The following is a 26,067-nucleotide window of genomic DNA, read 5'->3' on the forward strand; positions in this document are numbered from 1 at the left end:
ATGTAACATTAACATGAACATTAAATATTAACTTTTAAATAGTATCTGAATTTTCCTTAGGAATCTTGTTAGTTGTTTTATTTTTCAAGCTATAGAATAATTCTACCTACTTACATCAAGGCAAAAAAATAAAAAGCGTAACTTAAACTACTGGAAGACATGGAAATGCCATTAAATTTTAGAATCTAAAAATTAAAAAAAGTTTCCAGAAAAATAAAAAGCATAGAAATGGGAGAAAATCACACATCTAGACCTCAGGCAAATAATTTAACTTCTCAATTTCACTGTTCATCCAGCTTTTAATGAGTGCAATCATTATAACCTATGGGAAAATAGAGGAAAAAATAAAACAGAATAGCTGAGTTCTGTTCTCTTTTGTTAATTAGTGAAAATGTTCACCGAAGTCTTCTGGAAACAGGATTACAAAATCTGACCAGCTCTAAGATGATAACTCACATTTTGGAAACCTTAAGTACTAGAGTAAAATACTTTGTAAATCCTGTGACCAATTGACTTTTGCTAAAGAGAATTTGGAGATGACAGATTTGCAAGGGAATAAGAAGGACTTTTAGAAGGTAACTGAATTTCTTCAGCCATTTCAGAGAGTTTGTTTAGGGAAATATCTGTCTTACAAATAACTGGCAGATTTCTTCTCAATACAACTCTTAGAAAATAATCTGTTCCAGTAACATTCTTTCTGTCTTACACAGAGCTAAAAATCTAACCAAACATCAACCCTGAAACACTGCACCCCAGGATGTTTATAGTATGTTTTTCAATGTTCCTAGACAAGGAACATTCCTAGACAAGCTGAGCAGTTGGTTTGGGACAAAGTAACAATGAAGGTTAATCATTTTATTCTTTTTTTTTCTTTTCCCTGTGTTACTTAAAATGGTGTATGCTAGAAAACTTCACAGCACAACATAGAATTACAGAATCACAGAATGGCTGAGATTGGATGACGTCTTTGAAGGTCTTCTTGTCCAAGGCCATTGCTCTGATAGGGACACTCAGAGTAGATAATCTAGGACTGTTATATCTCTTGAAAATCTGTAAGAAAGAGACTCCCCATCCTCTCTAGGCAACCTATGTCAGTGCTGTGTCACTTGCACAGTAGAGAGGTGCTTCCTGAAGTGTAGAAGAAACCTTTTGTTCCAGTTTCTGCCCATCGCGTCTTTTCTTGTACCTGGGCTGCACTGAACAGAGCCTGGTTCTATTCTCTTTGCATCCTCCCTTTGTATATTTATAGAAATTGATGAAATCCCCCTGAGCCTCCTCTCTTCCAGGCTGAACAGTTCCAGCTCTCAGTCTCTCCACACAGAAGAGGTGCTCCAAGTCCTAATTCACCTTCATGGCCCTTTGCTGGCCTCTCTCCAGTATGCCCATGTGTCTCATCCTGGGAAGCCCCAAAGTGGACCAGTACTCCAGGCTTGGACTTATCAGTGCTTAGTGCAGTGTGTGAAGGATTGTAAAGTGAATAGTAGTTGTGCCAAAGGAAAGGCTTAAAAGCTTACTTTATTTATTTAGTTATTTCAACTTTCTTTTTTTTTTTTTTTTTTTTTTTTTTTTTTTTTTTTTTTTTTTAAATAAAATAAGTAGATAGACTGTGTTGGCAAAAAAATTACCAAAAAAAAAACAACCTCTGTGATCTGAAGTGTAAGTACAAGTATACAAGTACTCAAGTACATTTTCTATCATATATAATCAGATTCTAAAAAAGTTGTCACGTGCAGTTCAGATGTTACATTTTTAAGCATGAAATTAGATAAAGAATTGTTTTATAACTTTACTCTCCACACCTCATTTAGATATATTAACAAAATATTCTTCAGTCCATATGTTTTGAGGCCATAGCCATTATAATGGGACTAAGTGTACAAGTGATTTTTTTCCTTTAAGGTGACAGACCAAAACAGACCTGCTCCTTCCCACATGGAACTTTAAGACTGCATTCAGCATCCTCAGGATGCTGTTTTTATTTGTAACTGCTCACTAAATGAATTGCTGTTCCTGGGAAACCCAGACTCTACTGACCTCATTATGCCTTTGTTCAGATTATAATCACTAAATCCATTCACTCAAGAAAAATAACATGTGACATAAGACAATAATTACGATTAACCAACACAGCTTTAAACTGCAATTACCTGAGGCTGAAATACCGAATGAACTGTTCATGATCATTCTCAGTGGTGAAATTTTCATCAAAAATTGTGAATTACTGTTGAATAACTAACAAGTTAAGGAAATTACTCTCAAATAAAAATCAATAGCTAAATGACAACAACAAAACGTTCTGAACACGAGAGAGTAAAGCATTTGTTTGGGAAAATGGATATTTAAGGACATTTGAACATTTATAAACACAAACACTATCCTGCCTGCTCCTTGTTAGAAAACGCTTTCTATGAAGTGCTAGTTTGCCTCATATTTCTTTCAAATAATTATCAGAACATTTATGCTCTATTCAATCTAATAAAGGCTTTCTTTTCTTGAAGCTAACTATATTTTTTAAATGATAAATCTATGGATGAACTATGGAGAAGAGATTTGTCATGTGGTCAACTTTAATTTTCACACTCGGAGACTAAAATGCTTCTTTTCCTATTAGAAGATTTAGTACAGTACATGCAAGCTATTCTCTTGTGCTTGGAAAAGGTAGCAAATATGGAATGGCAACCTAGTACTTTTGCGTGGTCAATGGCAGTATTATTGAAATAATATTTTGCTCTCTAACATATATGGAGTTCCTTACATTTCTGGTTCCTTACATTTCTGTCTCCCCCATCATGATCATAACAAAAAATTCATCTTCAGTTTCTATCAGAAGTTTTTATGATTCACATATGCAAAAATAAATCTTCAGATCACTCTTCTGAGCTGCAATAGTTTATTTTGTTTCTGAGTCTCATAGTTTTATAATTTTTGTTATCTGTATTCTCCATCACAACATCATGTGGTGCACTGGGAGTTAAAGAGTTAATGTCCCAGTTCTGTGGACTGCCAATTTTTGCAGGTATCTGGTTCTCAGAAGAACTACATAACCCAGAAAACTTTGCATTTCTGTTTTCCGTTCAGAAGGAAAAGATAAAACTGTTAGCAGGTCACAAGATGCCCCTTTTTCCCTTTCTGTTCATCTCTGCAGCATGCGTGCTTCCTAGCCATCTTGCTTTCAGCATTAGCATTAGAGTAATACTTTCAGTTTTTGGACACTTTCTCATTTTATTTGATTTATAAACTTCAATTCCAATACAGCTGGAACTGTATTATATTGTGTTATCTTGCATTCTGATACCTTATTTAGTAAATTGACTTTCCTCCTCAGATCATTGACACTGTTTTGTTTTTAGGCCCATCTCTCTTTTTTTTTTTCTCCTTTACCCTTTCCCTGGCATGGGTCCATGAGTCCCCCTGGCCCAATAATCACGGAACCAGACCAAACCAGCTCATAAACCATTGACAATGAGTTAATAACATAAAGAATTTAGCTTGAAAGATTTTTTATTTCACGTCAAAACTACCAGTTTGTGAATGTAATTAGTACTGATTCTTATTAACTGTGCAGTGCTTTTTTACAGAAAAGAAGCTACTTATTGGGATTCTTAACAATCTTTTGATTTAATAAAAAACAATTAAACTAGGTAGCCTGAATCTTCTACCCAGAAGTTTTACTTAGAATTAATTTTCTTGTCTTCTTAAGCAAAGAAGCACATCACAACTCATATAGTAATGCATGGGTCAAGACAAGCATGGTCATGGTGGGCATAAGTAGGCATATGACTTCTTTGAGATGTGCAAATCTGCCTTCTGGGACTATTTTTCATGATGAAGAAGGACAGAGATTCTAAATGAATGTGAGGGAAAATGAGCTGCCCCCATGAATGTACAGCTGTTCATATGCATATATTATCCAATAACTAATTGATTTTATTTTATTTTTTTCTGTATATCCAGGGAATAGTGAAGACCACACTATGAAACACTTCTGAGCTGGGAATTACTCTGTACGAGAAAACATATCCACAAAGAATTTGTGTGAAAGGGAAGGGAAAGGGAAGGGAAAGGGAAGGGAAGGGGAAAGGGAAAGGGAAAGGGAAAGGGAAAGGGAAAGGGAAAGGGGAAGGGGAAGGGGAAGGGGAAGGGGAAGGGGAAGGGGAAGGGGAAGGGGAAGGGGAAGGGGAAGGGGAAGGGGAAGGGAAGGGAAGGGAAGGGAAGGGAAGGGAAGGGAAGGGAAGGGAAGGGAAGGGAAGGGAAGGGAAGGGAAGGGAAGGGAAGGGAAGGGAAGGGAAGGGAAGGGAAGGGAAGGGAAGGGAAGGGAAGGGAAGGGAAGGGAAGGGAAGGGAAGGGAAGGGAAGGGAAGGGAAGGGAAGGGAAGGGAAGGGGAAGGGGAAGGGGAAGGAGAAGGGGGAGGGTAGGGGGAGGGGTAGGGGGAGGGGGAGGGGGAGGGAAAGGGAAAGGGAAAGGGAAAGGGAAAGGGAAAGGGAAAGGGAAAGGGAAAGGGAAAGGGAAAGGGAAAGGGAAAGGGAAAGGGAAAGGGAAGAAGAAACGGTAAAGGAAAGAGGCCCTGCTAGTTATTCATCTGGTTTCAGTACACATCCTCTGGTGTGCTTTTTAAATACAAAATGCTTTAAATGTGCACCAAACTCTCACCAGAGCTGTGTTGTTCTCCCACAGATGTACAGTGCTAAGGAAGATGGAAAGTGCAGCCAATCACTCTTCTGACTGTCATCACATGAGAACACCTCTCACTTGAAAAGCTAAAGTATCTTAAATGCAATGAAAGTAAGTAAAAATAGGATTGTACCAGTTCTCGATAGTAGTGTGTATTGATAACCGAGATGTACAGTACATGTGGTATGTGTTATAATGCACTTCTTCAGTGCTGAATCATTTTTTATCAAGGTCTGCTAAAAAAACAGAGATGGTGCCAGTTACTTGAGACAGACGTCACTGGGGTCTTCAGTTTAGTAGGGTACAAATATAACCTAAAATTAAAAACAAATGCTCTGTTTATTTCTGCTGTTCATGAAGCCATTAATAAACTGACAACAACATGGTCTCTCTAGTAATGTTCCAATGTCAGCTGTTCCTGTGGCCAACTTTAACCTACTGTGAATGGGTTTCATTGAGTTTCCCCATCCTCTGTATACAGTAGACTGACTATCCAGGAACCATATTTTATTTTCAGCTTTAGCTTGTTTTCCACTGAAATTAAAGAAAACAAAAACGTATTCATACCTCTGGGTTCCAGTGTTAGCATGTTTTAAAATAATGTAATATAATATCAGCCAGAGATACCAGCTTTTCAGAATCTAATACCTCTTCTAATATCTAATACCTCTTTACACCTCTGTGAAGAACAGCCAGTTGAAAGCCAAGATCTATTTAACTGGACGCAGTAACCCTATACAACAGTTACTTTCATTGCTTCCCACGCTTTTAGTACAAAGTCTTAAACATGAGAGATATATAGAAAAATATTGTCCCTTCGAGGGGGTACTAAATCTATGGGGTGATGAATACAGATTGGTGCTGCAGTGACATGACAATCTACTCCAGGCTACTGTTTCAGAATCCTGTCCTATAAGCCCCATTTCTGTTGCCTTCCTCTTTCGCTGTGCATCATTTTGTGCCCTTGTTTTTCTAGAGGCGGTTCTTTCAGCTCTCTACAGCCTGTTTTATGCAGGGCTAGTTTTTACCTCCTAAGTCTTCCTTTGAGCTAGTAAGAATCCTTGCTTTCAAATGACAACCCCTTCCTTACATGTTTAAGAGAGGCAAGTTCTCAAAACAGATCATACTCTTGCCTCAGGTTATGAAAAATAAATACATAAATTGGAACAGTATCTTGAGGAAACTGAGGAAATAATCAGGATGTAAACTTGCATTAGAAATCCTGTTTCAAGTAACATCTACAAAGATCAGACTCTGATGCAAGGCGATACATCACACATAGAAAACAAGGTAGCATTTTTAGTGTAGGGTTGCACAACTGATATTTTGTTGTGGGTTTGTTTCTGTTATTTCTGGATATTTGCAAATGTACGCACATGGGAAACTTTATAATTAAGTAGTAGTAATAATAATAATAATAATATATGTATATATATGGTTCCTGCAGGTTCAAGTGCTGCTGAAAAGACATCTTCTGACCAGAGCTTGGATTTCAAGCAACTTTGGTTAAGCTAAACTCAGACTTTCATTGAGTATTACTATCAGTGCTGCCCATGGACTAGCACCCTCAGTGAGTATCCAAATTACATCCACTTAACCACATTTCTCACTTTTTAGAATGTTCATATATGGAAGTCAAAAGAGGTGGGATTGCTATCTTAAGATAATGAGTACTTGGTCTATTCAGTGATTTATTTAAATGTCTTCGTGTTTTGAAAGTGTAATTTCTATACATAATGAAGCTAATGAAAAGCATTGAATGCAGACTATGAAGCAGCTTCATCTGTAAATATTTACATACTTGCAGAGTGTTAATTTTTTCTTATTATGGTTGGCATTATGTATAGGTTGACAGGTTAAGATTCAACGATTTGCGTAATTTTAGTTGTTTATAAAATTTAATTTAGAATGATGGCATATCTTTTTTTTTTTGTCAACTGTTTCAACAATTATTAATTGTTGAGTTGTTCTGATCCAGTAACTGGCACATCCTCAGCAAAGAAATTAGTTGTACCTGGTTTATGTGTCTCTTACTATGGTTTGAAAATATTCATATACAGTGAATAAACCAGAATATCTAGCTATAAAAATGTTCTCTCTAGGCTTTTGCAGTATTGCAAAATACAATGTGAAAATAATTCCATGGATCTTTTATATTAAATATTAATTTCTTTTTTATTTCAGGCAAAGCTACTCCATCACTTCGCCAAAACTTTCTATCTTTGACATTGTTATTTTAAAGTAAAGCCTTTCATTACCATATGCCAATACATATTCACCTGTGCTCTGTATCACTTTGTGATACTTGTATCTGTATTCTGAAAGCCCAAGAAAACAGAAAAAAAACCCCAAACCAACAATATAAATTGCTTAGCTCATAGTAATAAGAACCTCAATTCAGAAGAGCTTGCTTTATGTAAGACCACTTGGAAGTATTCATTATGTTTTCATAAGCATAATGATTGAACGTTCTTTGAAAGGGTGAATATTTTGATACTTGGTAGTCACCATTGAATTTGATTTTTCAGTATTCTTTTACTCTTATTAGATCTTACCTATCTGTAGGTATTTTTTTCCCTATATATTTCCTTTTTATTCTCTGCTCAAAAGGGTTCATATAGACATAGATTCACCAAGACAAAGGATAGGATTTCATGCTCTAAGAGGTCATGTGATATGCATATCTTTCAATCATCATTCCACATTTTTTTTAGCTTCCACCTGCCTGGTGGCCTTTTTTTTCTACCTGTTTAATGACATAAGACAATGTATTGAATGAATTCCTTTGCCTTTCCTTTGATGTGCTCTGACTTCATGTTCCAATTTTCCATCTCTTGTAAGCTCTATTCATTGACTGATTAAAAGAGTATTTCTAGTGTGTGTAAATGATAACTTATTATAGCATTATAACTTATATAACTTATTATAACATTCTAAAGTATCTCAAGTATCTCAAGGTCATAAAAACAAGGATCAAATTCTGGCTCAAGTTCTCTTGTCTAATAAGAGCAAAACTCTGATAATTTCTGAGGGGTTGAGATTTCACCCCAAGAATGAAGAGAAACTATTTATGGTGGCAAAGGAGAATATAGCTATGAATAATTTATTGAAATTAAGATGGAATAAATTCCTATCAGTGAAATATATTATGTCAAGGAACAGCATATATCAAAGGAAGTAATAGAAGATCTATAGATTCAGATATTTAAAAGTAGGTTTGAGGAAGGACTGATAGTAATATGGTGAGAAAACTAATAAATTACTTAATAGATTAAATCTGTCTTCAGTTCCTGTAAATCAAATGAGCTTCTACTCCTGCTGCTTATTGCATTTCAGCTCATTTTCCTAATAAAACTCATAGTTTTTTTGAGTTTTTTTTAATATATTTATATATATATGAATCCTCTTTGAGAGAGGGTTAGGGATTTAGAAGCTTAAGACTTTTTACAAGCATTGAAGAAAGAGGTAGCTATATAGAAGAGGGGTGTTTAGCAGCCTTTATGAAGAAAAGCCTAACAAGATACCAGGCTATCTGTATGGCAAAGAAATACCATCAGAGTTTTTTAAAATTCTATTATGATGCTAAAATCCTTAGGGACTGACATTAAAAAATAATAATAATAATAATAATAGCACAAATTCACAGTCAGTCATGGACTTAAGTTTGCTAACAAGAGCTTCTACTTTAAACTGGCATCTTCTCTGTTAGAAATAGTATAAGAAAAAAAGAATCCCAGATGCATCAGCTGATGTATTGAGATATTAGTGTGGTATAGAAGAGAAATGTAATTATTGGATATATTATTTAACTTGTTTCAAGTTGAGAAACTTTTACCATAAAACACCAGTTATCTAACTTTATGAAGGTCAGATCTCACTCAGACCTTCCAGAAATCTTTTATGAATAATCAAAACCTACATCCAGGCTGGTGTTTTTTCTAAGTACTAGTCCTGTACTAGCTAGTTGGAGAAAATACTATATCAATACCTATTTTTCCATTTTTAATGATTTTGTATAATACTGGAAGTAATTCTTTTATTCAATTTGATGCAATTTCCTATTTCAGGTTAAATGTACTATTCTTCTAAAAACACCCCAGAATGCTGAGTTCTGCTCATACATATCTCACAAAGATTTCTGTCATTCAGAAATGTAGATCTGTTATAAACATACTAATGCCTAAATGTATTAATGCAGTGATACCAGAGGAGTGTGATGGTAGAAATCTTAATATCTAAAGTCTAGAAAACTCTGCTGCAAGTAGGATATTTTAGTGTTTAGTTCAAACAGAATGACTGGGAACAACTCAGAAAAATGATTATTGCATTAACTGTTCCTGAAATAAATGTGTCCTATCTAGGACAAAGGCCACTAAATGGGAAAAAGCCAGCTCTGTTTCTCACTACTTTCCTTGATTTCATGAGAAGTGGAGTTCAGACTTCTCTATTTACAGCCACCAATATGATATAGCCTTGAAAAAATAAATCTTTTTGTATTACGCGAAGAACTGGGGTGTACCACTGAAATTCCTTCCACGCATTGTGGCATCTAATGAATAATAAAATAAATTTTTACTATTGCCTTCTTCTTATTCTCATGAATCATTGCTATTACTAGAAAAGAGCAGCTGTATACCAGCTTTTCTAAGGTTATGACTCATAAATTATAATCATCTTAGATTTCTCCTATTTCATCAGTTCAGCACCCTATAAAACTACACAGTGTATGCAAAAGTTTGACCTCTGACATTCCTTGTTATTCCTATTTCCTCTCAGATAAAAAAAGAATGGGATTTTTTAAAAGTCTGTAAGATATTGGACAGAATGCATGGACAAGTTTATGAACACCTTTATTGTGTATGTATTCCTCTGATTTACTTCAGTTTTCAGCTGAAATCACTTTTGACTGTGCCCCTAATAAAGGAATGTTTTTACATTCTGCTCTTTTGTTATCTGCCAGGGACTTTCTAGGAATATCAGTACAGGTTAGAGAAGTCAGCATCTTCATTATACTGCCCCTCATCTCAATTCCAAAACAAAGTAGGCAGTTGAGATTTTTTGAATGGTGGCTCATAGCTGGAAAGTTGAAGAAGTAACTCTCTAGAAACATGTTTCTACAGGCCTACTTGGTGAGGAAAATTATGATAGGACAAGTGCACTCTTTATTGCAGTTCAAATATAACAATGGGATGCAGTCTAGTAAAAAGCTAAGGGTTTGTACTGGAGAGCTAAGAGGCCATACATGAGGGACAGAGTAGAAAGCATTATAATGAAAGCTTTCTTTTTATTGGCCTAATCTGCTCTGCTCATAGTCATAAATTTAACTTTTGCTGTAAAAAATGGCATCAGTTTTGCTCTTATAATTCCACCTACATGCAAATATTTTCCATGTTAACTCAGAGTATTTTATGTTTTGTATTGTAATTCCCCATACAGAAAACAATGCAAAACTTAATATTAATGTATGATTAAGACAACAAGGTACAGTCCTTGGGGCTATGCAGTAAGGACATGGCAGTTTTTGTAGACCATTAAAAAGGTAACATTTGCTTTATTTTTCAGACTGTACAAGAAAATAATGCATTTATGATGGGCTAACAGCTGTTTGATTTTCACACATATTTAAAAATATATGTATATTAGCATCTTTTCATTCTAAACCAACCTGCTACAATATTGTATGCATTTCCACAGTTTTTTTTACTCAAGTCAAGGTAGTTTCTTATTTAAAAAATCCTGAATAGAGAAAGCAAATATTCTCTATAGCCGGTGGAGAACAAAGGAGAATGAACGCTAAATGAATCAAAATATAATATATTAAACTTTAACTTTTCCAAAACAAAATTGTCCAAAATAATCTAATTTTTTGGCAATATTTTTTTGTTTTGCTTAAGCACCAGAAGAAAAGGAAATATATTAGTCTCAAAGTTGTTCACTATCTTACCTAATAAAATAGGCTAACCAACATGAAATGATAAAAAAAGTCTTAACAAACAGCAAGGAATAATTTTTTACATCTCTGGAAATTCGTGCAACCTATCTGTAGAACTGGTATCATGTTCATCCCCTATTCATACTCTTTTCCAGTATACTGGCCAGTATCAGATACAAGACAGTGTAAGCACTGACCTCTTACAATTCTTGCAAACCTTGTATATTTTTCCTTTCCCCTCTTGTTATCTCCTAAAGTTGTGCTTTATCATTACCTTAACATAATCTCACTTTCATCAACACAAAATAAAATATATTCCCAAAGAAATATAAAATCTCTTTAGGCATAAAATAAATTTAGGCATAAATAATATTAAACACTTAAAGCATACTTACAGCAAGAACTAACAATATAATTTTGCCAGATTATTCTAAAGTTTCATTAATGCAATCTTTAGGCCAGTATCAAAAACAAAGAGACAAGTAGTTGTTTCTTCTTCAAGGGGTGACAAGGAAAAGGCCTTATTGCTTTCATATGCTCAGCACTGCATTTTTTTGCTGTAGAAACATAGGAGCTAGAGATTTCTTCTAATTTCCAAATAATAAGTTCTACGTCATTGACGTATACAAAATAAAAATGGATATTCTTTCTCTCTTAGTACTTTCTTTCTAAAAATATAATCAGAGTTAGAACTGTGGAGAAACCAGTCAAAGTCAAATACTACTTATCCTGCTGGCACTATTTAGCTTTCATAAGTCTTCAAAACCTAATTTAAAGCCAAGACAGTTTAGATACTCTAATTCCAGGCCAGTTATTCAAAGCAAGCTACAAATAACTCAGCTTCTTGCCATTCTAGTTTAATATGGACTTCTGGTATGAAACATGAACATACGCTTCCTTTTCAGACTTTGATAATTTTATACAGTACACTTGGAATTTTAAAGAATAGAAGTAATTTCCTGTTTTTCATTCATTGCGTTATTATACAAGAGACAGCTTCGAGTGCTGTGTACATGTCTCACTGGTGGGCCTTCAACCTCTAGAAATTCCCAAGATCATATGGCACAGGTCATTAAGCACCAGCATCTGGGAAGTCACTGGAGAATCTGTGTCCCTGAAGATTCAGGATAAGAAACAACAATACTGTATTTAGAGTAATTATGTCTTAAAATGAATGCAAATGGAAACTATTTTAAGAAAAGTCAAAATAAACAATCAAGAAAAGTGTTATCCTCATCAAATCCACACTCATGTAAGTACAGCTTTTATAATCTGTAGATATTGACGTGTTTCTCTTCAAACCTTTCTCTCTGATGTCACAAAGGATATGGTCACTCCTTTTACACTTCAAAAGGAGGATACTTCCTTCATGTAGAACAGTCTGTAGGACCGATCTACCATGCTACACTAGAAGTCAAATTAAGTCTTACAGAATAGGAACAGTAAAAAATTATTTGGGACAGTACATGTTTCGAAGTCAGGGGGAATTAGATCATTAATGTTTCTTTTGGTGCAGTGTCCTGGTTTCAGCTGGGATAGAGTTGATTTATAGCGTCTGGTCTGATGCTGTGTTTTGGTTTTAGGAGAAAAACGATGTTGACAATACACCTATGTTTTGGTTGTTTTTGAGCAGTGCTGTACAAAGCCAAGGATGTTTAAGTTTCTCAGCTTCTTGCACTGTTCTGCCAGCAAGGAGGCTCTGGGACACAAGGAAATGGGAGGAGACAGAACCCAAAGAGCGGACTTAAACTGATCATAAGGATATTTTATATCATATGACATCATGCAAAAAAAAAAAAAAAAAAAGCCTTGAAAGATGGTTAGGAATTGGCTAAATAAGAAGCCACTGCTCAGGGACTTACTGGGCATCAGTGTGTAGGTGGAAAGCAATTCCTTGTGCATCACTTGTTTTGTACATATGTATACATATATATATATATAATTATCATTACTATTATCTTTTTTCTCTCCTCCTTTTCTGTCTTAGTAAATAGTTTTTATCTCAATCCATAAATTCTACATTGTTGTTGTTTGTTTTTGTTTTTGTTTAAATATTCTCCTCTGTCCCACTGCGAGGAGGGCAATGAATGAATGACTTTGTGATGCTTAGCTACCTGCCAGGTTAAATCATAGCATGAGTGCATCTTCTTTGCTGGCCAGAAATGGTTCTGTCCTTGTGGCAAGGAGCTACTGAAATTTCTTCTGGGCTAACCTTTCTTTGCTCTGGTTTCCAACATCAGACGACGATTCTCATTTAGGTTGATTCCTTGCATTTTGTAATTGCTCAACACTGACATTTTTGCATGTATGGTAGTCATGATCCTAATTAAAAAAATGAATGGTGCTACTTGCAACCTGGAGTATGTCCATTCTCCTTAGTGACTCCTACCATCTAAGTTTATCTTTGAAGTGGAAGACTTGTACTATAGTATTTGCAGACTCAACATGAAGAACATGCTGTGAAATATTTCCTATTATAATATTTCTTTGTTGAAAATTATGTCTGGCATTCATACAATCTATACAAGGGTTGGAAATAAGAGAGAAGGAAGGAAATTATAAAATAACCAATACTTGAAAAATCTGCACAAGTCTGGATTTTTTTATACCGCACTTAGAAAATATGAGATACATGTTTCTTCACTTTACTGCACTTTACTGCAGTATTGGTACCTCCGACTACAATAACCACAGAAACCTCAGAAAATAAATGTCAAGTCTCAAGTTTCAATGAATAAACACTGGGGGAAAAAAAGTACACACACACAAAAAACCTGGGAAGATACAACTCAGTATGTGTGTGCATTTATGCATGCAGCAAAATACTTTGATCTTAGAGTTGTTTTACTTTACTAAACTATATGCCCTTAAACAAACTGGTATGTAAGTAAAACTTTAATTGAAAGACAATCTTGGTGAAAACTGATATTTCCTTTACAGAGTGCCTCCCCTGAGACTCTAGGGTTATTTAAGAGTTTTAAATTCCACATGTGGATTTTACTTTGACCTGCAAGAGCAGTTTGTTAAGAATTGATTTCCCACTATTACCATACTTTGCATAAAACAGTTAGGTTTTTACCTTTGCACAACTGATTTCAGAATTTGTGTGTTAATAAACTAACAATACAATAAACCATTACTGCTACTACTGCTATAATAGTGACTGTTGCCTTTCACTTCATCCAAATATAATTTATGTTAGGAAGACAGATTTTTGGCGTTTTTAGGAATCGAAGGAATTTTTTTCTGGATTTTTTTCCTGTTGTTTAAACATAATTTATGGAGAAATGTAAATGTATACATCATTTTACAAAGGTGATATAAGATACGTTTATTACTCTGAAACATTCACAGTCTAAAATAGAAAAACAATAAATGAAGACCAGACTCAGGAAAACAATTTATACAGAGTGGTGTGAGAAAGAAGAAAGAGAAGGAGACAAAAGGAAAATTGGAAAAATATCTCCTTATTGAGGGTGAGATCTTATGGAAGCTGGAGACTGTGATAGCAATTTAGAGATTGCTTTAGTGCATTATCTGACCAGTGACACATACTATTACTCCAACTCTGAGAAAAAGTGAAAATAAAAAGCAGGAGTAGGAGAAGGATACAGAAAGGCTACAAAAAAAAAAAACAAAACTTTGGGAAGAACAAAGGCAGTGAGTGAGAATGGCATACCTCAGACAAGGTCATTTGAGGTTGACTTGCATCCATGAAAACATCATAGTGTTCTCTGAATATTGACTAGATATATATCAAAGCATCTTTTTAGCTTTGGGAATGATATTCCAAGTTAAGGTGAAAGCACTCCTTAGAATGCCAGCATTAATTCTTTCATTATTGAACAATTTACTTCAATCTGTGTAAATTATCTTTTCCAAAAGACATAAAAAGTGATCATTCTATGCATGGAGTGCATGTCTCTTTTCCATTTTTGCTGGCTTTACTTTTAAAACCCATCATGAAACGTCTTTCTAGTGAGTCTGAAGGCAGAAAATCAGCCTGTAACCTCTACTCCTTTGGTCTAAAGACGTAATCTAGCATCTCTTCCCATCTTTTCTTGTTAGTTAATAGGGAATAATAATGAGCCCTGTAAGATGCAGTGTGTCAGGAGTGCTTTATTTTCTCAGTGGTGCATTTTGAATTGCCCATTTCTGGTACAAGTATTGACATCTTGTTTAGAAAATGCTGCGTGTTCACTCTGGATGCTTAACACAGGGGTTGGCTGAGCTGTGTCCATGTCTGGCATTCAGCTGTGATTGTACTACTGAAGTGACTAAATACCCAGCAGTACAGTAAGTAAACAGGCTGACAAACGTTGTACTGTCTGCTGTTTTTGCTATTAAAGAGTTAATCTATGCACTGCATACCAGATAGCTAAATGCAGGCCCCAGTACACAGTTCACAAACTAGACACTTTCTCAGGAGCTGAGAGGCTCCTCTGGAGGAACACAGCTCTTTAGAGCGGCTATGACTGGAGTTCAGGCTTTCTCATTCAGAAACAGACCCCAAATGTCTGAGACCATGAACATTCTGATGTTGAGAAAATGGTCAGACGTTGTACTTTTCTCTTCTGCCTGTTTGTAACAACTTGTTGTATAATTAGTGATAAATCATTGCTATATTTTATTAATATTACAATTTTATGAATTTAAGAATGAGATATTTGTTGACAATGTGTAACACTTAACATTCCCACATGCCTAATCTGCTAGAAAAGATTGGTTTAAGCGAAAAAATGTGCTTATTCATGTAGCTGGAACATAAGAAGAATATTTGAAATATAAGACCAGACGTTTTTGCAAACTGTTAAACATACAAGTAAAAATATTGATTTTGGAGCACAAACAGCCTTTGAAGAAAGTTAACCTGGAAATTATCTTAGGGAACAAAACAGTAAATTGCAACCACAATTACCGATTTCTATTTTTTTAACCCATTGAAGCAATAATTTAGTTGTGGTGCAAATTTAAGAATGATAATCAGAAAAGGAATGCTTATAAATTGTTTTCCTACTTAAACTGACATTCAAGACCCTCTGTTTTCTTTTTCCTGCTTGGAAGCAATAGTTAGACACAACGTCCAAAAACACATTCCAGCTACATTTTTCTGACTGATAACTTGACACTTAAAAAAGGACCTGACAAAAATCTAAGAGATTCCATCACTGAATTCGAATATTTTTTTCCCTACTGAAGTTCTCTGAATCAAGTATACAAAACCTTGAATGAAGGGCTTTGTAAAATGCTACTGCAAAAGGTAAAAATATTTCCATATATTTTCTTTCCCACATCTTCATTTTAGCTTCCTTTTCCACTATCAAAAGCAACTGTTTTTTTGAAAGGCAGAGTGCAAAACTCAAGTTGCTAATTTTATGGCAGCTAATAATAAAGTATTATGCATTTTCCAAGTACAGAACCTTTGAAATGTTTTCTTCCCTGGCATCTGATTTATGTTTTTAAATCAGCTTTGCCTAGCAAAACTAAATTATAAAACAAAGGAAAAAAAAAAAAAAAAGATAGACATGTACTGTTTAACATGGCTGTACTTTTCACTAGCAAGTAAATACCGTTAAGAATTGCTGTTTACACAGTCAGTTCCAAAATTAAAACAAATAATCTTTAATTGAGGGTGCTTTTGAGCACTGACTTCAGCAAAACTGTCTGGGACATTAGTTACAGAACAATCACCGACTATGACTTGAAAACATGCAAAACCTGTTTTTTATCAAAGAAATTGGCTTTGTATTAAATCTATTTTACAGTTTTTGTCTCCACAGTCTATCCGATAATGCAGCATGGAAATTCTGTAGTTGTTTTTTTGGTTTTTTTTTTTTTTTTTTTTTTGTTTGTTTTTTTGTTTTTTGTTTGTTTTTAATAACAAGATAATCTCTACCTGCAGGGAGACAAAGCAAACAAAAAGTACTTTCAAAATCAATATTTCTGGGTGCATGACTTGCAGGGCCTTCAAACACAGTGCTGCTCACACAAATCTAGTCCCAACCTACATGCTAGATCTGACAAAGAGCTGAAACTATGATCTCAGCAGTAAGTGTAGAAGAAAACATCAGCCTATCCTATCAGTGTGATTGGGTGCAGCAGGATTTCCTCTAATTTCCTCTACTTCCGACAGCAATACAGATCAAATTGTCCTGAGAATTCAGATACTAAAGAGTTATAGATTGTGATTCACTGGCATAACTTGATCTCTTAATCAGGGAGTTACTCTGGCCACACTCTGGCACGCAATAAAATAGACACCAACAATTTGCATGTGCATATGTTTTCATTAAGGTAAGAATTCCGAAGTAATAAAGACTATAGCATTGGTAAGACTTGTCTAAATCATGAATATGATTGCAAATTGGGCACTCTGACATAGCAGGGAACCCCACTGATATACATTATGAGTACCGAAGAATTAGAGACCAAATTTCTATTTTTATATCTGTCATGGAGGATAATTCTGCAGAGACCTGCCTTTGTATTGTCTGTGGTAGGCCCGGAAGTTTCAGATAATTGTTTTTTGATTTTGGTTTTGTCTGGTTTTTCATTTTGTTATTGTTAGTTTTTGATACTGTTTTTTGTTTTGATTTAGGTTTTTGTTTGTTTTCATTTTTGTTTAACTTTGGAATAAGTTGGTGACTCTAAACAGTCACAGCCAAACTGAATTACATAGAAAGCACAGGAACATGACAGCAGCTAGATAGACAGCCCTCCAGAAAGTGTTTATGTTAGTTAATTGAGTAGCTGAACAGTTAAAGGATACTCTGTGTTTGTATTACCAGAATCTGATTCATTCAGAATAAAATCTTCAAATGTGGGTAATTTTAAGCCAAACTAAAGCACGCTGAATATGTGTATCTTATTTTAAAGGCCTTTTCTCCTAGCACTGCAATAATAGCAATTATTATGTTGACAACCTTGTTCACTTAGGCTACTTCATAGTGATGGAGGGAATTTAGCATTTCAATTATCTCTGGCTGCAGAAAAGCATCCTTGAATCTAAACCTGTACATTAGGCACTGATGCAAGTGTTGCATTTTAATTCTCTATGTCTGAACATATATTTCCTGTCCTAGATATCAAAGGTGAAGACTCTATATGAAGTTATAGAATCATAGAATCGTAAGGTTGGAAACAACCTGCAAGATCATCTAGTCCAACCATCCTCCCGTTACCATTGCTACCATAAGCCTCTAAACAATATATCATAGCTCCTCATCCAGACGCCTCTTGAACACTGCCAGGGACGGTGACTCCACCACCTGCCTGGGCAGCCATTCCAGTGCCTGACCACCCTCTGAGAGAAAAAGTTCTTCCTTATGTCTAATCTAAATCTCCCCTGGTACAATTTGTCTGCTTATTGCCTGGGAGAAGAGGCCAAACCCCTCCTCATTACAACCTCCATTCAGGAAGTCGTAGAGTGCAATGAGGTCTCCCCTCAGCCTCCTCTTCTCCAGACTGAACAATCCCAGCTCCCTCAGCCACTCCTCATAAGACGTGTGCTCCAGACCCCTCACCAGTTTCGTTGCCCTTCTCTGGACACGCTCCAGGGTCTCAATGTCTCTTTTTACTGAGGGGCCCCAAACTGAACACAATACTCAAGGTGCAGCCTCACCAGTGCTGAGTAGAGGGGGATGATCACCTCCCTGCTCCTGCTGGCCACACTGTTTCAAACGCAGGCCAGGATGCCGTTGGCCCTCTTGGCTACCTGGGCACACTGTCGGCTTACGTTCACTTGAGCATCAACCAACACCCCCAGGTCCCTTTCCTCTTCACAGTCATCCAGCCACTTATCCCCAGTCCTATACAGCTGCATGGGGTTATTGTGACCAAAGTGCAGGACCTGACAATAGGCCTTGTTGAACCTCATCCTATTCACCTCAACCCAGCGATCCAGTTTATCTAGATCCCTCTGAAGGGCCTCCCTACACTCAGACAGATCGACACTACCTCCCAACTTGGTGTCATCTGCAAACTTACTGAGGGTGCACTCAATGCCTTCATCTGGGTCATCAATAAAGATATTAAAGAAAATGGGTCCCAGTACCAACCGCTGGGGGACACCACTCGTAACGGGTCACCAGCTGGACTTTGATCCATTAACCACTCTTACCCTTTGGGCATGGCCTTCTAGTCAGTTCCTTACCCAAAAGAGTACCAGTCCAGGCCATGAGCTGCCAGTTTCTCCAGAAGAATACTGTGAGAGACTGTGTCAAAGGCTTTTCTGAAGTCTAGGTAGACTACATCAAAAGCCTTTCCCTCATCTATCAGGCTGGTCACCCAGTCGTAAAAGGAAATGAAGTTGGACAAGCACAAACTTCCTCTCATGAACCCGTGCTGGCTGGGAAATTGCATTTGATTGAATTTGAATTTGAAGCTATTTATAGTTGGTATATCAACTTTATTGGTTGCATTCATGATTTTTTTTGCTCCAAATGGCAAGCCATATCTTCTGACAGATTCCTGTGTTGAATTTCACACAGAATCATAACATTTTTAAGGTTGGAAAAGCCCACTAATATCAGCTAGTTCAACCGTCAACCCATCACTCATGCTCACTAGGCTATGTCTCTGAGGGCCATATCTGCAAATTTCTTGAAAAACTCCAGGAATGGTGACTCCATCACCTCCCTGGAAAATCTGTTTCAATACCTCACCACACTTTCTGAGAAGTTTTTCCTAATATCCAACTTGAACCTCTTCTAACTTGAGCCATTATCTTTTGTCCCTTTTTTGTAGATGGGCATCAAATTAGCAAATTTCCAGCTGTCTAAGATCTCCTTCTTTAACCAGGACTGCTGATAAATAATGGAAAGTGGCTTGGCAATCACTTCTGCCAACTTCCTCAGTGCTCTCTGATAGATTCCATCTAGTTCCATGGACATTTTATTATTTAAAATAATTCTTCAAAATAAAGATATATAAAACTTACATAAAACTATATATAAAATTTATGCCATGCATTTTTCTATCCCATTATTAATCCCTAGTAGCAGGAAAAAAAAAAGCAGCAAAACATTGCTGTTTTGTGATTTTGCCATGTAAATTTTCTATGAGTATTTTATGAAATTATTTCTTTTTTTAAAAATCTTTTTTATTTTCCTTCTTCCTTTACAATTTGCAGAACAAAATACTTTATTTTAATGAAGAATATATATATATATATATATTTAGATAACTTCTTTGGTATAAAATCCCCAATATATATAATGTAATATTTTCTTGTTATAGCTTCTGGGTTAACAGTACCTGATTTTAGGGACTTGTGCACAATTAGCACTGCTTTGCCATGGCCATGAAATTCTTTGCAAAAATAAATGTTCTCATTCTTTCAAAATCTTATTTTTTAATGAACTACATCAAATGAATGCTGTCAAAGAAAGATGTGATGTGTAATAATCTGACATGTCTGATAAAAAGTCTTGGATTTTTAACAATCTCACTGTTAATGTGAATGAAGAGCTGAAAGTACCTCAAAAATCAACAGATTGACCTTATAGGAAACCCAACTTGATTTGTAGAAGTCATGCATCCAGACTTGAGGAAGTTTATGCCAAAACATCTATGTTTCTTTTTCAAAAAGTTCTGATTTTCCTTTGTTAGCTTCAGTCTTTTCCTTTCAAATAGTCTCTACAGTACTGTTTTTGAGAGAATATGTAAGGATTACTGGCAAAGAAATTTTCACCTAATATGAAGGTACTTTGAACTATTGGAATATTGGCTTCCCAGTAATGGTCTGCAACATCTGTAAGTCTTGAATTGATCTCTTTTTTCTTGAATGTAACACTATAAACTTCACGCAGTGGAATTCCATATGCATTTCTTCATCTATTCCATGTAATATATATAGGTTGCTTCAAAAGTAATGTCTCCATTGTTTCAATGGAAACAACAACAGATACAGAGAACAGAATAACACTATTTGATACCACATTCTCAGCTACACAGCACTGTTTCTCAACATTGTTACTACCATTAGCTATTTAATTTTCACCAGCGATGAACAGGACTCTTCATGCCTTGCTTGTTCAAAAATTTTTTGCCAGTTTAGGTAACCCACTGTCGCTGTTGCTACTGCTGAAATGGGCCACCACCACCTCACTCTGCTCACATCCACTGTTTGGCCTCTATTAACATTCATCAAGCATAATGAATGTCAATGAGTGCCATTATTTCTGCATAGAAGAATTCAATGACACACCTTTATTCGTACACTCTTCCTTGTCAGACACCATTTGTCACACTGTCTCTCCACTGCCATCCATTGTATGACAACAAAATGTAATGGAATATTGGTGGAAAGATTCAGCCTCTACTGCCATACCACCAGAATCTGCCTCTGACATTGTGGTCCAAAGTAATAAAATAGGAGGCATTACTTTAGATGTAGGCCTCAAAATACCACAGAGTAGTGATAGCTCATGTTCTGGGCACACTGAGCACAGGCTAGTGAGTACTGTACCTTCCATCTCTGAGAGTTTCTCTGCTATCTCTTCATTTTCTTTCAGGTTAATCAATTTGGTTTGAGATTGCTGTGCGCTCAGGTTAGAAAAAGTCCAAGAAATGGTGCACATATATGATATATAAGATGCAGAACCCTGAAAGCACCTCCATGCTGTAAGTCAAGTTTTATGTGCATGTGCACATAAATTTTTGTGTTTATGTACAAGAATGTATGTGAAAAACATGAATAAAAAAATAAAGCACAGCACACTCTTGAGTTTAAACTATGAATTAGTGATAATTTCCATGAGATTAATAGGGAAATAATTTTCTAATAAATCATGATGTGTCTGTGTTTGTAAATTTAAATATTTTTGGCAAAAATATATTTCACAGGTAATAAAGCCATATACAATTATAATTAAAAAACAAACAAACAAACAAACAAAAAAACCCAACAAACAAAAGCAGATCAAAATCAAACTACAGAGCATATAACATAAACAATATTATTTTGAGGTTTTGTTCTCAAGGTTTTGTTTTCATAAGGAATTTGGAGTGAATCTATTTACTGTCAACTTGCAAATTAGTAAAAAGGTGGCATAATAGAGCAGCAGATAAAATTTATCCCAGTTTGATGGAGAGTCAGAAGTTGTGTGCATTAATATATTGTAAACATCTAAAGTTGCATATGTATTTTAACAGAAATAACTTTTGACGATTCAAAATCAGCTGTGAAGAATTACACAAGAAGTGAGAATTGAAATTGCAGAAATTTTCAGACCAAGTCTAGAAGATTCAGAAGAACTGCAGTCTGTCTCATATAGTGTCATGAGTTGAAAAAGATTCTTCCAGTACTTGAGGGAAGTTTATAGTCAGGAGGAGAACTGACTTTATATATGGTCTGACAGTAATAGGACAAGAAGGAATGGCTTTAAACTACAAGAGGGGAGATCTGGATTAGATGTTAGGGAGATGTTCTTCACTCAGAGAATGGTGGAGCACTGGCACAGGCTGCCCAGAGAAGCTATGGATGCCCTATCCCTGGGGATGTTCAAGGCCAATTTGAATATCCGAGCAGCCTGACCTAATGGATAGCTTCCAAGGGAGGGGGTTGAAACATGAGTTTCTAAGTTATTCTATTGTAGTAGGATTCTATGATGTCAGAACATATTTTCATTGAAGACCTCTGAGAACAGTAAGAGAAACTGTCAGAACTCAGGTCTTAACTGTGACCTCTGTGGTACTCATTCTTGCTCTTTGAAGGAAGAACTTCTCATGTCCAAGGTTTCCAGATCTGCCACATGAATTCTTCTGGCACTTCGGTCAAGGAAACATTCTTCTGTAGTTGATACAGTAAAATATTTTTGCTTAAATGTATTTTTAGAGTCTGGACTTTGGTTCTGTATATTTACATATTATTTTGAGGGTAGTACAAATGTCATTATGTTCTAGCACATTATTTTAAACAGACAAAGTGGAAACTGACATCTCATTTATTACTTTTGCTATTCTTTAAACATTATTATTTCTATTACAGTATATATTGTGTATTACATATATTACAGTATATATTATTGTTGTTACAATACTGCTTCTGAGGTTAAATTTAATAGCATTATATGAAGTGCATCCTCTTATTTGTGTGGATAGAACAAACATTGTGACTGGAACATAGCAAGTTTCACCACTTCCAATATGAAACTGAAGCCAAGAACATGGAAAAGTACCACAAATAATCCTTATAGAGTGTTTTTACCTGTGACTGACTCATCTTCCTAACTATTCACTTAAATTTGTATTTACAGGATAATTAAAGCAAGTGAAAGGGTTCTCATCATACTGGCTTGTGAATAAAATGTACTCCTTTCAAAAAAACTAAAACCAAAAACCAGTCCAGAATACAGCTGTTTAAAAAGCAAAGATTCTGGCATGCCAGTTTTCACCTAATTAAGTTATCAAAATTAATTCCTTGTGTTTTCATTTTTAAAATATTTTTACAGTAGAAAAAAATCTATCTCAATTTGTGTTACTTTCTGCAACTTGAATTGTAGCATTATCTATGGCCATGATTTTTATCGATAAGATTAGATTGAGCAAGCTTTATGAATTCAGTGTATTGACTACTTCATATCTATACAGTTACCTTTTAAATAACTTACACATAACCTGTCTAAGACATTCAGTAGTATTCATTGTTAAGGAGCTGAACTTACTAGCTGTTTTGCCATGTCCTGTACAAAAATAGGAAGAAGACGTTGGACTATAAGATATGACAGAAGACTGACCTACCAGAGGTAGAAAATGGGGCAGAATACACAAGCAGAAAAATGCAATGCTGCAGGATATAGAGGTTGCAGTTCTGCAGCTTCATTTTATGCTATCTTTCAGAAATAAAGACTTAATTTGGTAGTCTTATGGATTGATGGATGATCAAATATTTAAGTTTGTTCCCATTCTGCTCCCCATAGCAGGAGGGGTGTCAACATTGAAAGTAGAGCCTTTGCTAATTGTCAGCCATAGCTAATTCACAATTTCTACTCCAATCTTTTGTATTTAGGGAAATGCAATTAACTTTCTTTCAATAGTATGCTAAATGTATACATTTTTAATTGCACTAGTTCAACACTGAGTTATTAATTTCTTTTTTAATTTGTTATTTATTTTCTGCTATAGATGTACCTTATGTTGAGTTACAGTCTACATATACCCAGAAAGAATTTTATTCTAACAGTTGCAACAGCAGTTGCCTATTGCTTTGTATTAATGATATTCCAACTAATGCTGCTAACTGTAATATTTAGGACAATTCACTAAATCATCCAGAAATGGGGAAAAAAATAACACTGGACACCTGTAGACCTTCTGAAAATGTTTTGATACCATATTTATTTACAACAGCCAGTATTAACTAAATAATTAAATTCATAGAAATGTACAGTGATTGTATGTGAAAGCTTTAATAATACCCACTATGGTTGGACATTCAAACCAGATAGCTTACTGCATCCAAAATACCAAGTTTTGGATAGCTGGCATTTAGATGGTTAGCAGCATAATTTACATTAGTAAAATTTTACATTAAAGTGGAATTTTATGCACAGTAAATCATCTCATGGGAAGACTCATGGATGTAAGATATCTGTGTTAGAAAGGGATGGGAGGTGATTAAGATTGAGGGCATCTGCCTGCAGGGATTTTTCATTAAAATGATACTTGCTGTGGAAATGGGACATCAGTTTTAAGGTGTTTAATGTACTTGGAGTGGGTATCATTATTTCCAAATGGGAAAAAGATAATCTAAGCAGCCTAAGATGACCAGATGACCAAGACACATAACTTAAAAATATTCCTTGTCCCAGGTGCCTCCCAGCTTAGCAAATACTATACATAAAATTAGGAAAGTGAATGGTGTTGAGTGAGGATATTTTCCTTCCCCCCCAAGATTCAAGATCTTGCATCACTGAAATGAGAATAACGTAAGATGCAAGAGTTGAATCCCATGTCTATTAAAAAGATACATAAGCAAATAAAAAGTGAAAAGTTACAACTTTTAGGAGTATGAAGTCTAACATTCTACAAATGTTTGTAGCTAGAAAACAATTCAAACAAGCTTGGTCTCAGATGTTAATTATTACCTTTTAACAACCAAAGCACTCTGGGAGAGGATATATGATAGTGCACATGCCAAAGCTGCAGAAATTCTTGAGTTCTGGTCTCTGACCTGTACAAGTAATTAACTTACTGAAGTTCTTTCAGTTTGCATACCTATAAAATGTGATTACATGTTAGAACTGCTGGGCACTATGTAAGCATATATAAGGCATTATGTGACACTATCCAGTAATCCCTGCACTACTCATCTTCCAACATTATAATTAGTGATTGAAGTACATGATTGAGAGACCATCAGAGTGCCAAGCACTGCAGTATTCCTTGTAAACTTCTATAGTTTTCTTGAAACAAATTTTGGTTATTTTGGTGCTGAATTTTGCACAATCAGGGATTCATTTTTTCTAACATATTAGGTAAGAAAATTATTCTTGATGTTTGTTGTGTATCAAATATGCATGCTTTATTTTAGAAAGGTAATTTTCTGTGTATTTTGGCATTTACTTGAGAAAGTGGAACTTTTTGAGTTGGAAAAATAGCCACAGATTATCTATCCACAAAGACCTTGGAACACTCAGCTGAACATTGAGGGCAATATTTCACAAGAAGGTGCTAAGTAGTACTAAGATTTTGGAAGATTTGGGAATGATATTTTACTTGCCAAGCAACCCATCCAACCATAATGAAATCCCACCTCTTGCTGGGACGGAATTTTTGCAATGCGTGGTTTGCGTAACATAGACTCTGCCTGTGTGCAAGAATATATTTGATAGTTCAATTTTGTGCTGAGTCTTAGTGTCTTCTTTCCAGTTCCTGACAATGTGAAAAACTGTAAATTTATTTTGAAGTATCTCTGCCTGAGCTGCATTTAGAACTTGATTCCACAACATGCTGAAGAAGTATCTTTACCCCCACAGAATTAGAGATTTGAGGATGCCGTGTGTTATTCTAGAAGGCAAATAAAATAATTGTCTAAATCCACAGTACTGTTTCTAATCACTGGAGCTTTGTCCAAAGGTTACGTTGGAGATTTTTTTTTAACCCATATTCAGAAACAATGTATAATCCTGTGTACTTATAAAATTTTTGTTGAATATCATGCACATTACTATCTAGCAAAAAGTATATTTCTTCTTAAGAAAAATATGTGTTTTTCTTTTGTAATTATTGAACCCTTTATTAACCCTGTTATAATTATTGAACCCTGTCAATTTTAACTTCACTCATATTTCCTGCATCTGAGTGCCAAAATCCATGGCTTTTGTGTTGTTTGGATTGTGGTTAGCCCTGACAGGCAGTAATCTAATGAGAAATTAATGGTCAATATTTATTCTAAAATATCTCCTATATTATATATCCAGATAGTTACAACGTCACAGGGGGTTAAAAGGCAAGAGCATTAA

This window comes from Tympanuchus pallidicinctus, unplaced genomic scaffold (genome assembly GCF_026119805.1).
Source record: "Tympanuchus pallidicinctus isolate F22 unplaced genomic scaffold, pur_lepc_1.0 scaffold5, whole genome shotgun sequence".
In the NCBI taxonomy this organism is placed as follows: Eukaryota; Metazoa; Chordata; class Aves; order Galliformes; family Phasianidae; genus Tympanuchus; species Tympanuchus pallidicinctus.